At 35.7% G+C, this 13,778-nt stretch overlaps 1 protein-coding gene across 5 annotated transcripts in view; it reads right to left on the bottom strand.

Moving 5' to 3' along the window:
- Sema1a (semaphorin 1a) overlaps window positions 1-13,778 on the bottom strand; it is a 464,598-nt gene that overhangs the window by 395,810 nt on the left and 55,010 nt on the right. The gene's annotated exons all lie outside the window — the stretch shown is intronic.

The raw sequence follows: 13,778 nt of genomic DNA on the forward strand, positions 1-13,778 counted from the left end.
TGAGCTTTTGTTTAAGATATTTTTATACCTACAGTGTAGCTCAAAATTAAGCCTACGGATGTCCATAATTTTTAGAAAAACAGTTGTGCTCATAAACACAATATAACAAGATGAACTTCTGTTTATCGGTTTAGTATTGGGCTTAATTGGTTGAGTGTGAGTAGTTATAGAAAAATACCCATTCCTCAGTAAACCACATTTTCTTGAAATACAAAGATCCAAACTTTTTGAAATGTAGCTCATTTGTAATCACAATAAATAGCTTCCATATGCCGGTAGTTTTACTAAAATCCATCCATTTCGAAAAAAGATGAAAATCGAGATTTCTCAACCTCTGCCAATAAAGTTCAAAGTTATACCGATCAATCAATAAATGATTGTTGAACCACCAATCAAGATTTCAAAAATAAATCTATTCACAGTTTTTAAAAAATATGTCCATTCAGGTCTACACTCAATTTTGTTGCAAATAATGTCACCACTCATTCGACTGACCTCCACTCAAGTTCTATAACTTTTGTTGGTATCAGTGACTCAGTGATGACAGCCACAGTGGAGTTTTTGCATAAGAGGTCCAGTTGTGAGTTTCAACAATATTAATGAAGATCAGCAGCTTTTGACGTATACCAGCACAAATTCTGCATTGCAATTGAAAATGCAAATCTTGGTACATTGATAATCAACTTTTATGTACAGAGAGGTGGGCACATAAAGCGCTAGTTGCTAAATCACCACTGGATGTACGTAAACTTGCAAAGGCATGTCTAGCCTTTAAGATTTAATCAGTGGAATAACCATAAGCTTAATCTTCCTGTTCACCAACTTTCTAAACGGAAACTAATCTCAAAATATTACATGGAATTGATAAATATCATTAAAATTATTAGATTTTGAGCTTTTTGCAATCGCTTTGAGCATAGATCTGATTATAAATCATGTTTTCAAAGTAGATGAACAGATAAAAAGTGAAGCTACGCGACGCCACTCGAATGATGTGGATCTTTGTCTTACCGTCTGGCTGTTAAATCAAAGGTTTTGAGGCTTTCCCCACTGCTTGCCGATCTACCTAAAAGTTGGAAGGGTTGTTGACATCCAATAATTTCGCCTTGTTGACATTGAAAGTGAGGCTTGCCGTTAACGAAGCTCTCGCTTCGTTTATAAAGCTTACTCATCATATCATATTTAATAGGGGTTTTGATCTCATTTCCGTCCTACTAAGCACAACCCGCACTTTACCTCTCATTTTCCAACGGATATGAACAAAATGGAATGTTTCTACTATACATAACTTCTCCATTTATTTACCTTACGATTCTTTTGAAATTTTCAGTCATGCTACATTCAGGAATAATGCTGGGGAGTAAACATTGATTCCAATCCAAACAAGAATTCCAGAAGCATGACTGTCGCTATTCCCGACCACGCCCCTCTTTACCATAACTAGGGATAGGTAAGGAAATGTTGATGTATTACTTACTTAACGAGAGAATACCGACATAGCGACACCCTCATAAGTGCTACGGAGTTGGAGGTTCGGGAAGGGTATTAGGTTAGGATTCGCCGGATTCGTGGCGATGCTACCAAAAGTAAATATTAAACACATAGTTGCTCATTTAATCTCTCGATAGCCGACTATCGAAAGCAAATATGCATTTTGTTTAGTGATTATGTATTTTAAAAGTCATGACAGAGAGCTTGGGATTAAATCCATGATTTTCTGCTCAGTAAGCAAAAACGATCCCTCCAGGGTCATCGAGCATCTCACAATTCACAGTGCTTCGCGTCAAAGTACGATTAAATTCTCTTTAGGTAAATAAATGACTGAACTATCTATTATTGAATAACCATTATATACGATAATTACATGAAAGAAATAAGATATAAATTACAGACAAAAAGTGACTGCAAAAATCCTAAAAAGATATTCTCGCAAATGCATTGCTGATTTCGTGCAATAATACAATACAATTCTTCATAATACACATGTTTCTACCTATCTTTATATTAGGTATATTATCGAAACTTCTAACCAAACTGGGAAACTTTAAAACGTTACAAAGATTACAAGTAAAATCAACTAAAAGCTAATAAATACAAAATATATAAATATTGAATATTTTACGCGGTAACAAGCAAGTAATATTGAATCTCTTGTATCGTTAGCTAATACTTATTGACTGTAACAAAAATAGTGAGCTAAAATAAAATAAAATTTTAATAAAGTGTTATGCAAAATTTACTATAAGATCATTACTTAATTGGTGAGACGTTTTATAATAAGCCCTCCCAGTTCCTATGTATACAGAACAAATCTGATACGATAATCAGAATTGCTCCGTCTGCATGAATCAGCCGATTTCATCATAGAAGTTCTACTGAAGCAAGGTGATATGTTTCACTATGGGAAATCATCATAATTGCAAATATAAAGAGACTAAACATGTAGTAACTAAAAAACAAATTGTGTATAAAAATGAGCATGACAACCCTGACTGCCAACCTAAAATCCTTCCACACACATACTGGCACGTTCCGTAGATATTAAATAGGGTAATAGGAAAGCTGGACCATTTTTCCATGCTGCCTGCACATACGTTGCTCGTGCAGTAGATTCTCTGGACCGCTCGAGGAGAGAAAACTTTCATCGTCATAAATATGCATGGTGAAGTGTTCTAGGTTAGCAACCGATGCATAAACATGTTGATGCTGTGCTCTGTACGCTTGTTCTATGTGATCCTTGTACCTAGCTAGGAAGTTGTAGTGCTATGTGGAATTCAACACTTCTGCTGGTCGAGTTGGTAATCGGTATTCCTCTAAATTAGGCTTACTTAAATTCTACAAATAATACGCTTGTATTTTATCGTATTAAAAGTACACTTTGCTTATTTTGTCATGCAACATTCTTGATCCATAATAGTTATTTTATATGGGGATGAATCACGAGTGTAAATTTCGGTTTTGCACTTAATAGACACCGGTTATTTTACCAAAAAAAAAAACGATTTATTAGCTAATCAAAAAAATGTAATATTAACTTCATAATCGACTACTTTATTTCTCTTATGGCTGCTGGTGACCGGTCCGTTCGCGAGACAACTTTGGAAGATGTGGAAATCTGATAATTATGATAATACGAGATGGGTTAAATATAAGATCGGCCTACACAATAGCGAGACTGATAAATTGAAATGCGTTTCAAGTGCAATGCATTTCAGGTGCTGCAGTGAAGATGGATTTTCGATAATTCAAAATTGAATTTGAAAGTGATCCAAACCTAACAATAGTTTAAAGATGTTTTTCTTCAATTTTTGACGTAGGACTACGTTGCTGTACACAGAATATATAGAGGTGCAAATCCAAAATTTACCAACTGGAAGTGTATCGAAATAGTGTTAGATTTTAATTCGATTCCTTGTAGAGTCCACAAATGGCCGCCATGTAGGGTATACATGCACTTCCACTTCGAATTTTCAACTACACAAATCTCGGAAATCGGTGCTCCATTTCATCTGAATTTACTACTTCATGTATGCTGCAGTGCAGCAAACGTGGAGTAACAGTTTGAATTTTGCACGTGTCGTAGAAGCTAATATTTTTGCACTTAAAGATTCCAACTGATTTCGAGAATAAGGATGTCACAGCGATTCACCTTAAATGCTTATAACCTAGGTCTGGCGTAGTCACCCCAGACTATTCATTCATCGTTGTAGTCTAAGGTACACTGGTATATCTCAATGACTGTTTCGACTGATTGGTTCGAAAATTATCACGTCTTCGCCACACCTATCTTATAACCTGATTATATACATCGATTTCAATTCTTTTAACACTATTTGATTCAGGTTTAACGTAAGATTACAAAAAATATAATTGTTTATCGATAGTGAACTATTGAAAATTAACGTACTTGCTTGCGATGAATATCGTAGACTGTGACTATGACTATTAAGTCTAGCTGATATCGAGATTACAAAAAAAAAACGGCGCCGGTGGTGTAGTGGTAAGCGTGATTACCTCTCACCCCAGCAGGCCTGGGTTCAATCCCAGTCGGCGCCGCCCAGATGTTCTGAGGCATAACATCTCTGATCACGCCTTTCTTCGGAAGGGAAGTAAAGCCGTTGGTCCCCGGTTCATGAGTTGATGGGTCGATAGGTAGGGTCCAGGTGTGGGAGCTGCCTTCCTGGCGTCGGTAGCATTGGTGCTCAGCACGGAAAACAAGATCGACGGAAAACAAATCAAGGAAAAAAAAAGAGATTACAAAAGAGCGTACCTGTATGTTCTGTGTCAGTTCGAGAATGACACGACCGACTTGAATCCAATAACGAGATTCCGATCAAATATTTGAGTTGCCTTCTTCAGCAAAGTTGCTCAAAATGACAAGATCCATTGAATTTAATAGAGGAAAATTCAGTTGATGATTTCCTCACCTGGCAGCGGAAGTGTGCCATTATTATTACTCGCTGCTAATCACGACATCTTGACTAGATGAAGTTTTCTGTATTCGGAAAAGTTGAACAGATGATTAAGAGTTATCGAATGGTGAACATCTCATTTCTAGTTTTACTTCATACTGTTTTCTAAGCTTGACATCTTGACGAGATAAAATATTACTGTCTTAGACAGATGCATAATACCTATTGGATGGTGAACTGTTAAGTTCAAAATTCCGTCACCTTTTGGCGCTAGTGCGCCATTTGACTTCTAATTGTTTGCTATAACTTGATAGCCCGCCTAGATAAAAGGTTAATGTCTTGAGCAATGCCAGAGGGAGACGACTTATTCGATGGTGGACAGCTCCGTTCAGAATTTGCCCACCTGATGGCTAGTGTGCCATTTGCCTTGTGATTGCTTGCTAAACTACTAAACAGAAGGTTTTGTCTTCGGCAAAATTGGTCAGATATGTAAGAACTATTGAATTGTACACAGCTTTGATCAGGCTGATGACCAGGTGAAAAATGGTACCATAAGGTTTACAAATATTAATACAGCACTCTGTTGCGTGTAAATGGGATGGATCGATTATTTTGTTAGTCTAAAATATGTTGCATTGAGGCAACGAAATTGAGCTTTTAATTAATTTATTTATTTATTTGTCGTTAATCATGTTTGTAGACCGTTTTTGTTACATTGATTATCTTCTAGTTCACTTTAATTCATCCAGCTTTGTCTTAGTAAAATATGTATAAGCATACGTAAAGTTTTAAATAAATGTTTTTTTTAGTTATCGTTTAGTAAGTTAAAATCCACGATCCCATATTGGAAAAATCGCACATGATTTTGGAGACTATCAAAATATCAAGGCCCCTGGACATGGATGGATAACTTTAATGAGAATTATTCCTGCAGTATTCTGGAGATTGCTCCTAGGAAAATCTAAAAAAAAGTATTCTCATTCTCCATGGCTTTTGAGAGGAGAACTTCATGAGTAGAATTACATGGTAATTTTGAGAAGAACTCCACACGGATTTGATGGAGAAATCCAGGAGAATTCTAAAGGGCCTCTATGGATTAGAATTATTTATAAATGTAGCTTTAAGCCATTGACAATTCCACGTGATCTATGAGGAGAATTCAAAGGAAATTCTATGAAAAATTCTAAGATTTTATTTACAAGATCTTCAAGGGAGCTCTGACATGAACTTCAAGAGAAAATATCATATCGGCAGGCTCTTTTTAACAGAGATGGCGCTGTTCCGCTGGTAGGAAGTAATGAAAATCCCCATATAGAAAATCAAAAAATATGGGAATAATTCGCTTACGATGCATTTCAGATAAAAAAAAAAAGTGAACGACACCCTAAAGAAATTAGTCAGGGACTTTGTCGTTCAGTTTTTGCCTGGATATTATTGTTCAACAAGCTACAATTAAATAATAACAGCATTTTTCCATACATGTTTTACCCGCTTTACTACCATTCCCAAAAGAGCCAAGAAACTCAAATCAACGATCGAAATTTTTTTCTCACCTAGTGATGATCCTAAAGAAAAGCAAAATAGTTATAACTTAGAAATTCTGCGAAGGATTCAATTTTGTGTTTGTTCAATTATTGTGAGGAGATCACAAAGTATTAAGAAAATAATCATCGTAATTTTAGGAAAAGTACCAATGGAATTTTGAGGAAAATTTCAACGGAATTTAGAGGAAAATTTCAAAGTAACTTTGAGCAGAAGCTAATTCTAAAAATATATCCGATGGCTTTATAATATATGCGGTTTATATAAATTATTATATGCGGTTTAAATTAATATATGCGGTTTATATAAATTAGGGAATTTGAGGCGAATATCAAGGAAATTTCGAGAGAATATTTGAGAAGTTTCAGGCTAAATAGCAAAAACAATTCTAGGGAAAACATCGCATGATTCTACATTAATTTGACAAAAAAAAACGATTGATTTGATTCGCTTTCTACTGAGACCTGATTGGTGAATTTTCAACATTGCTTAATACAATCAAACTGTTCAACGATTAAATGAAGTGACACTTATCAGCACTGACATCAGCCAAAAAGACATTTTCAATTAATCATGTTTTGTTGTTTTTGACATCATCCACATTCCGAGGGCCAGTCACTTCGAATGTATGGGAATGGTAGGAAACCATTTGGAAATGCATGAAAATTTTCAGTTTTTATTCATTATTGTCTTTATGGGCAGTTTAAGGTGCACAAAAATTGCACGAGTACATTACTATGGTGATAAGGTAAACACTCGTTTAATTGTTTCCTTCTTTGAAAGCATTTTTAGTCACAAATCGTGGATTTTCTGATATTCTCCATACTGCAAAAATGATTTTCCTACCACTGAAGGGGCGACATCTCTCGGATCTTCAGTATAGCTAGTACTCAAATCATATAATTAATTGTTGGCTGAGCAAAAATAAAAAATAAATCATAAATTCTACCAAAACTTGATGCTCTACGATTTTTGCCAAATTTAACGTGTCCAACATTTTTACAAACGCTACCTTTTTTATATACAATCTTTTAAAATCAATACAGGTAAGCAGTTAAGCAGTTTTCACAGTATTGGAAATCTTTGAAATGCTCAGTAACTACGCATGCATTTGTAAAAAATATCCGCTTTGCCAGTATATAAATGATCGGGATAAGTGCCGTAGTTTTTGAATAATCGAGCAAAAACTAGAAATTTCCGAAAATTCTCAGATTCATACCCAAGTAACAATTCAAGCTGAATTGTAAGAACAAAAGTTGATTATTGGTTGATTTAAGGTGTACGAAGCTGATTAACACCAGGCTGAATATACAGTTGATTAGTAGTGCATGAAGCGAATTGTATCCCCATAATTCAACCTCAGTAAGTTAGCTGATATAAAGACTGAACAAGACTTATTTAAGCTTAATACTACTCCACAAACCAGCAAGGCGCAACAAATATTCTGATAGCCTGATAGAATAATCTGAAGTTATCCCACAATATTTTTGAATGTCGTTAGTTGCATTTCCGACATTTTAGTTATTCTAAATTCACTGCCTACCTTTCTAATCCCAAGCAACACCAGCAGTAGAGACAATTGACAAGGAAGAGGAGCTTTTTAAGAATAGCTCCACCTAGAAGTTGACTGCGACGACGTCGGAAGTATTAACATTAGTATTCCTGTGTTTTGTCTGTTCACCACTTTATATTGCACTTAATTTTCATACCGCATTTCAAAAATAGAATTCAATAATAGCACTAAAATAGCATCGAAATACATCGCGCACTTGTGTCCACATTGTGTTTACTGCACTTGAAACGAGAGGAATGTTTTACTGTCACAATTTATTGTTTACAATTCTGCATTGCTGTATAATACTCTTCCGGTTGCTATTATTCAACTTAATTTTGACGTGCTTCATGTTAATGATCATACCTTCTGCCTCAAATATGCTTATGTGGTCGAGTGGGTATAGTTGACGCCTGTGAATCAGCGACTGCCGGTTCGAATCCCGAAATGTAAAGGTAATTTTTAGATATATATTAACAATATAAATATGTAAATCCAATTAGTCAGCAACATTCTAAAGCAGTCTCATAAAAAATATAAGATATGAAGCGGTCTTCCATTATATTTTTTTTAATAAAAATTAAGGCTGAACAAGGGCTGAAAAAGACTGTTTTTTTTTTTTTTTTTTTTTTTAACTCTTTATTTGTTCCAATTTCAAAATAAATTACATTTCATTTTAACCTAGGTGCTCCAGTTACTGCAGTAACGTACCAGCCTTAATTGTTATGATATATATCTAAGTGTTTTTACATTGTTCATGTCTTGGCAATTCAGTATTTTAAACAGGTTTTTTAACCTGCATGTCAGTATAACAATTGATATCTTAAAACTAAAAACTAAAACTAAATCTTATCTAAGTATAAAGGGAATTAATCGTTGCAATTGAGGATTGCAACGATTTTTGCCTGAAATTATTAATTATTTTGTTGGACATTTGTGCTAAAGTCTCAACATTCGAAATTCTATGTACTTCGGTTGTACTGTACCAGGGAGGCAACTTCAAAATCATTTTCAGAATTTTGTTCTGAATCCTTTGAAGTGCTTTTTTCCTGGTAGTGCAGCAACTAGACCATATTGGCACAGCGTAAAGCATGGCCGGTCTAAAAACTTGTTTAAATATTAGAAGTTTATTCGTCAGGCAAAGTTTGGATTTCCTGTTTATAAGAAGATACAAACATTTTATATATTTGTTACATTTGGCTTGAATGCCCTCAATGTGATCTTTAAAAGTTAATTTTTGGTCAAGTATTAATCCAAGATATTTCACTTGGTTTGACCAGGAAATTGGAACTCCGTTCATAGTGACTATGTGACTACTACTAGGTTTCAAAAACGAAGCTCTAGGCTTATGTGGAAATATTATAAGTTGAGTTTTGGAAGCGTTGGGAGAAATCTTCCATTTTTGTAAATAAGAAGAGAAAATATCTAAACTTTTCTGCAGTCTGCTGCAAATAACACGAAGACTTCTTCCTTTAGCGGAAATGCCTGTGTCATCAGCGAACAAAGATTTGTGGCAACCCTGAGGCAAATCAGGGAGGTCCGAAGTGAAAATGTTATACAATATAGGCCCAAGAATGCTACCCTGAGGAACTCCTGCTCTAACAGGAAGTCGATTAGATTTGGAATTTTGATAATTTACCTGCAGAGTTCTGTCAGTTAAATAATTTTGAACTAATTTCATAATATAAAGTGGAAAATTAAACTTTTTCAATTTAGCAATCAAACCTTCATGCCAAACACTGTCGAATGCTTTTTCTATGTCTAGAAGAGCAACTCCAGTTGAGTGGCCTTCAGATTTGTTTGAACGAATTAAATTGTTAACTCTTAAGAGTTGATGAGTAGTTGAATGCCCATGGCGAAATCCAAACTGCTCATCTGCAAAAATTGAGTTCGTATTGATGTGAAGCATCATTCTATTCAAAATTATTTTTTCAAAAATTTTACTTATTGAAGAAAGCAAACTTATTGGACGGTAGCTAGAAGCTTCAGCTGGATTTTTATCCGGCTTCAAAATTGGAACAACTTTTGCATTTTTCCATTTATCAGGAAAGTATGCCAAATGGAAACATCTGTTAAATAATTTTACCAAGAAAGACAAGGTACTCTCTGGGAGTTTTTTGATGAGGATATAGAAAATTCCATCATCACCTGGAGCTTTCATATTTTGAAACTTTTTAGTTATAGACCTTACTTCGTCCAAATCAGTCCCCCAGGAATCATCAAAAATATTTTCCCGAGAGAAAATATTCAGATAATCCCGAGCAACCTGATTCTCAATAGGACTAGTAAGACCCAAACTGAAATTATGGGAACTCTCGAATTGCTTAGCAAGTTTCTGAGCTTTTTCCAAATTTGTGATCAAAATTTTACCACCTTCTTTAAGCGCTGGAATAGGCTTTTGAGGTTTTTTCAAAATTTTTGTGAGTTTCCAAAAGGGTTTGGAACTCGGGTCTAATTTAGAAATATTATTTTCAAAAGTTTTGTTCCTCAGGGCAGAGAATCGCTTTTTAATTTGTTTTTGCAAATCCCGCCAGATAACCTTCATGGCAGGATCGCGTGTTCTTTGATATTGTCTCCTACGGACATTTTTAAGACGGATCAAGAGCTGAAGATCATCGTCTATTATAATTGAATCCAATTTAACCTCGCATTTTGGTACTGAGGCAGCTCTTGCTTCAACTATAGAAGTAGTCAGAGATTCAAGAGCATAATTAATTTCATCTTTGGTTTGCAAAGGAATGTTTGGATCGAAGTTATATTCCATAAATGTTCGATACTGCTCCCAATCAGCTCTATGGTAATTGAAAGTAGAGCTGTTGGGATTACAAATTATTTCTTGGGATATTTCAAAAGTTACTGGAAGGTGATCAGAACCGAAGTCAGCATGGGTAACCAATTGGCTACAAAGTTGACATGAATCAGTTAAGACCAAATCAATAGTGGAGGGATTTCTTGCAGAAGAAAAGCATGTTGGGCTGTTTGGATATTGAATAGTGTAATAACCTGCAGAACAATCATCAAACAGAATATTACCATTGGAATTGCTTTGAGCATTATTCCATGAGCGGTGTTTTGCATTAAAATCACCAATAATGAAGAATTTAGACCTATGACGGGTAAGTTTCTGGAGGTCACCCTTGAGAAAATTCTTTTGCTGGCCTACGCATTGGAATGGCAAATAGGCAGCTATAAACGTAAGTTGTCCAAATTTTGTTTCAACAGAAACTCCCAAAGTTTCAAAAACTTTGGTTTCAAATGAAGAAAGAATTTTATGTTTGATTCGCCTATGAATAATGATGGCAACGCCACCACAGGGTCCATCAAGACGATCATTTCTATAAATCAAGTAATTTGCGTCCTTCTTAACCTTATGGTCAGGTTTAAGGAACGTTTCAGTTATAACGGCAATATGCACGTTATGAACTCGCAAAAAGTTAAATAGCTCGTCTTCATTATCTTTAAGAGATCGAGCATTCCAATTTACAATATTTAATGCTTTAAAATCCATTACTGAATTTTAAAGTCATGACAATATTATTTGCAAATTTTACTCCAGTTTGAATAGCATCAAACATGGAGTTAGATTTAAGCATATCAGAAATCATGTCAATTAATGATTTCTGTAAAAATTCCATTTTGGGGGCAGTAATGCTTCCTAAGTCAAAATTGTCAAAATTTCCGTTAGAACGTTGGTTAGTATTTTGATTTCTACCCGCTGCAATAGCAGCATAGGTAGCTCCATTAACTCGCTGAACATTGTTAGCAGCGAGGGGAGTAGGTACAGATGAAACATTTGAAGCAGGGGAGATATTTGTACCTACGGGTACGAATGTAGAATTTGTTCCTCGCTGACCGTTGTTAACAGCAGAGGAATTTGTACCTGGTCGGAAACGTGGAGCGTTTCCTACCTGACGGTTAGAACGAGATTGTAGGATCGCTTTGCGAGTCTTACATTCCCAAAAATTGGATTTGTGGTTTTCACCACAATTTGAACATTTAAATTTCTTAGGATCTTCCTTCACAGGACAGTCGTCCTTTGCGTGAGAGGAATCACCACAATTCATGCATTTAGCTGGCATGTAGCAATTTTTAGTTCCGTGACCCCATCCCTGGCACTTACGGCACTGGGTGAGGTTTTGGAAATTTCCTCCAGTCTTCCTGAAGTGTTCCCACTTCACTCGGACATGGAGCATAAGGCTAGCTTTTTCTAAGGCCTTAAGGTTGTTTAGTTCACTAGACTTGAAGTGAACTAAATAAAAATCATTAGAAATACCGTTGCGCGAATCGCCAGGACGGGATTTCATTTTCATTTTGATTACTTGGAGTGGCACAACTCCAAGTAATTTTGCCAGTTCATCTTTGATCTGATCCAGGGATTCACCACTGGGCAGTCCTTTCATGACAACCTTGAACACACGTTCAGTTTTGGTGTCGTAAGTAAAAAATTTGTGCTTCTTCTCAGTAAGATACTTGAGAAGACATTTAAATCCGTCCAAGGTTTCAGCCAATACACGGCATTCACCCCGACGTCCAATTTGTAGTGAAAACTTAACTTTCACGAAATTCAAAAGTTCCATGCGAAGAGCATGGAAATCGGTAGTGGTTATCACAATAGGGGGAATCTTTTCCTTCTTGGCATTAAGCCGGGAAAGTTTACTAGAATTTTTCTTGGATGATGGATCATTCTCATCATCCGTGAGCAAATCGAATTGATTACTCAAATTAATTTCATCAGAAGGGGGGTCAAGAGTTTGCCCCTTTCTTTTGCGTTTAGGCGCCATGGCGGCAGTAAATTTTTATCCAAATCGACTTCCAAGCAGATTACTATAAGAATCTGAAGGATCGAAGAGGAATTTTCCAAATCGATATCCAAGAAGGATTACCTCGGGTAGGGTCCAAACAAGGATCGAAGAGGAATAAGAGTTGAACAAGGTAGAAAATTTTTACAGGTTGAGCACTGAAAAGTGCTGTTTAAATTTGTTGTAGCTTTAGGTAGTAGTAACACTTCCTTCAGCAAAAAGCAAATAGATCCGCACGGCAAGAGAGCACGATGCGGACTGAAAAAGACTGTTGATTAATGCATTGAAAAGCTTATAATTTAGATTGTTGTTAAGCTTTGGGCTGATTAAAATCACCAGATTTAGATGTTTAAAAGCTGAACAAAGGTTAAAGTGGTCTATGTACAACAATTATTAAAACTAAGCCTGAATTAAAATCGTTGAAAGAACACTTGTTAAGCATCAATTTGTTACCTGGGCGAATACCAAGCCCATACAGTTCATGGTAGGAGCCACCTACATAGCTTATTTATGCAAAGATTCATGCAAGGTCGAGTCTGATCGATTCGTCATTAGGCGAGGAACTGCTCACATACAGAATGCTGATGAGAATTCTTATTCTGTTTTCAGGGAAATTTCAATGAATCACTAGGAGCATTCCAACGAAATTTTGAGGAGAATTTCAAGTAAATGTCAGAAGAATAGGGAATCCCATAAAAGTAATTTCCTTTTCATATTTAGAAGCACTTGGATTTATCAGTTAGGAAAGGGATGCCAATTTTAACGGTTTGCCAAGGGGGTAGTAAGCCCTTACTAAAACACTGCTCACAACAAAATTAAAGCTGAATAGGACATTATTCAGGCAAATATTTGCTTCTTCTGCTAAAATATTGCAGCATTTAATCAGCTAAAATTGTTTGTTGGGCAGGATATTACAAATTTGACAAGTTCAAACATTCAAAGTGTTTTTTATGTTACTTCATACGCGAAGTTAACGATTTTCAGAGTTGGTTGGAAATGCTAACATGAAGCTTTAGTGTGATGATTTATTAGCTAGAGAATGATCTTTAGAAGAATGTAGGTGGATAGTTCCGTTAGAGTACGGCAGTATGAAAATTGAATAGAAGTTGAAAATGAGCGAAGGGCCATTAAAGCGACAGTTTTCAAGATGACGCACATTTTTGCCTAGCCCGTACGATGTACGCGGGGACTTGAAGTATGTCTCCAAGTCCACAGGCAAAAATGTGCGTCATCTTGAAAACTGTCGCTTTAATGGCCCTTCGCTCATTTTCAACTTCTATTCAATTTTCATACTGCCGTACTCTAACGGAACTATCCACCTACATTCTTCTAAAGATCATTCTCTAGCTAATAAATCATCACACTAAAGCTTCATGTTAGCATTTCCAACCAACTCTGAAGTTCAAACAGTTTGTAAGCATTTTCTCGGCAGCAAAAATATAAATCTGAAATCTGGAGTATTCCTTTAAGCCT

The sequence above is a fragment of the Ochlerotatus camptorhynchus genome, unplaced genomic scaffold (genome assembly GCF_037179485.1).
Source record: "Ochlerotatus camptorhynchus isolate MF236.1 unplaced genomic scaffold, CSIRO-AGI_Acam_v1.1 ptg000176l, whole genome shotgun sequence".
NCBI lineage: Eukaryota > Metazoa > Arthropoda > Insecta > Diptera > Culicidae > Ochlerotatus > Ochlerotatus camptorhynchus.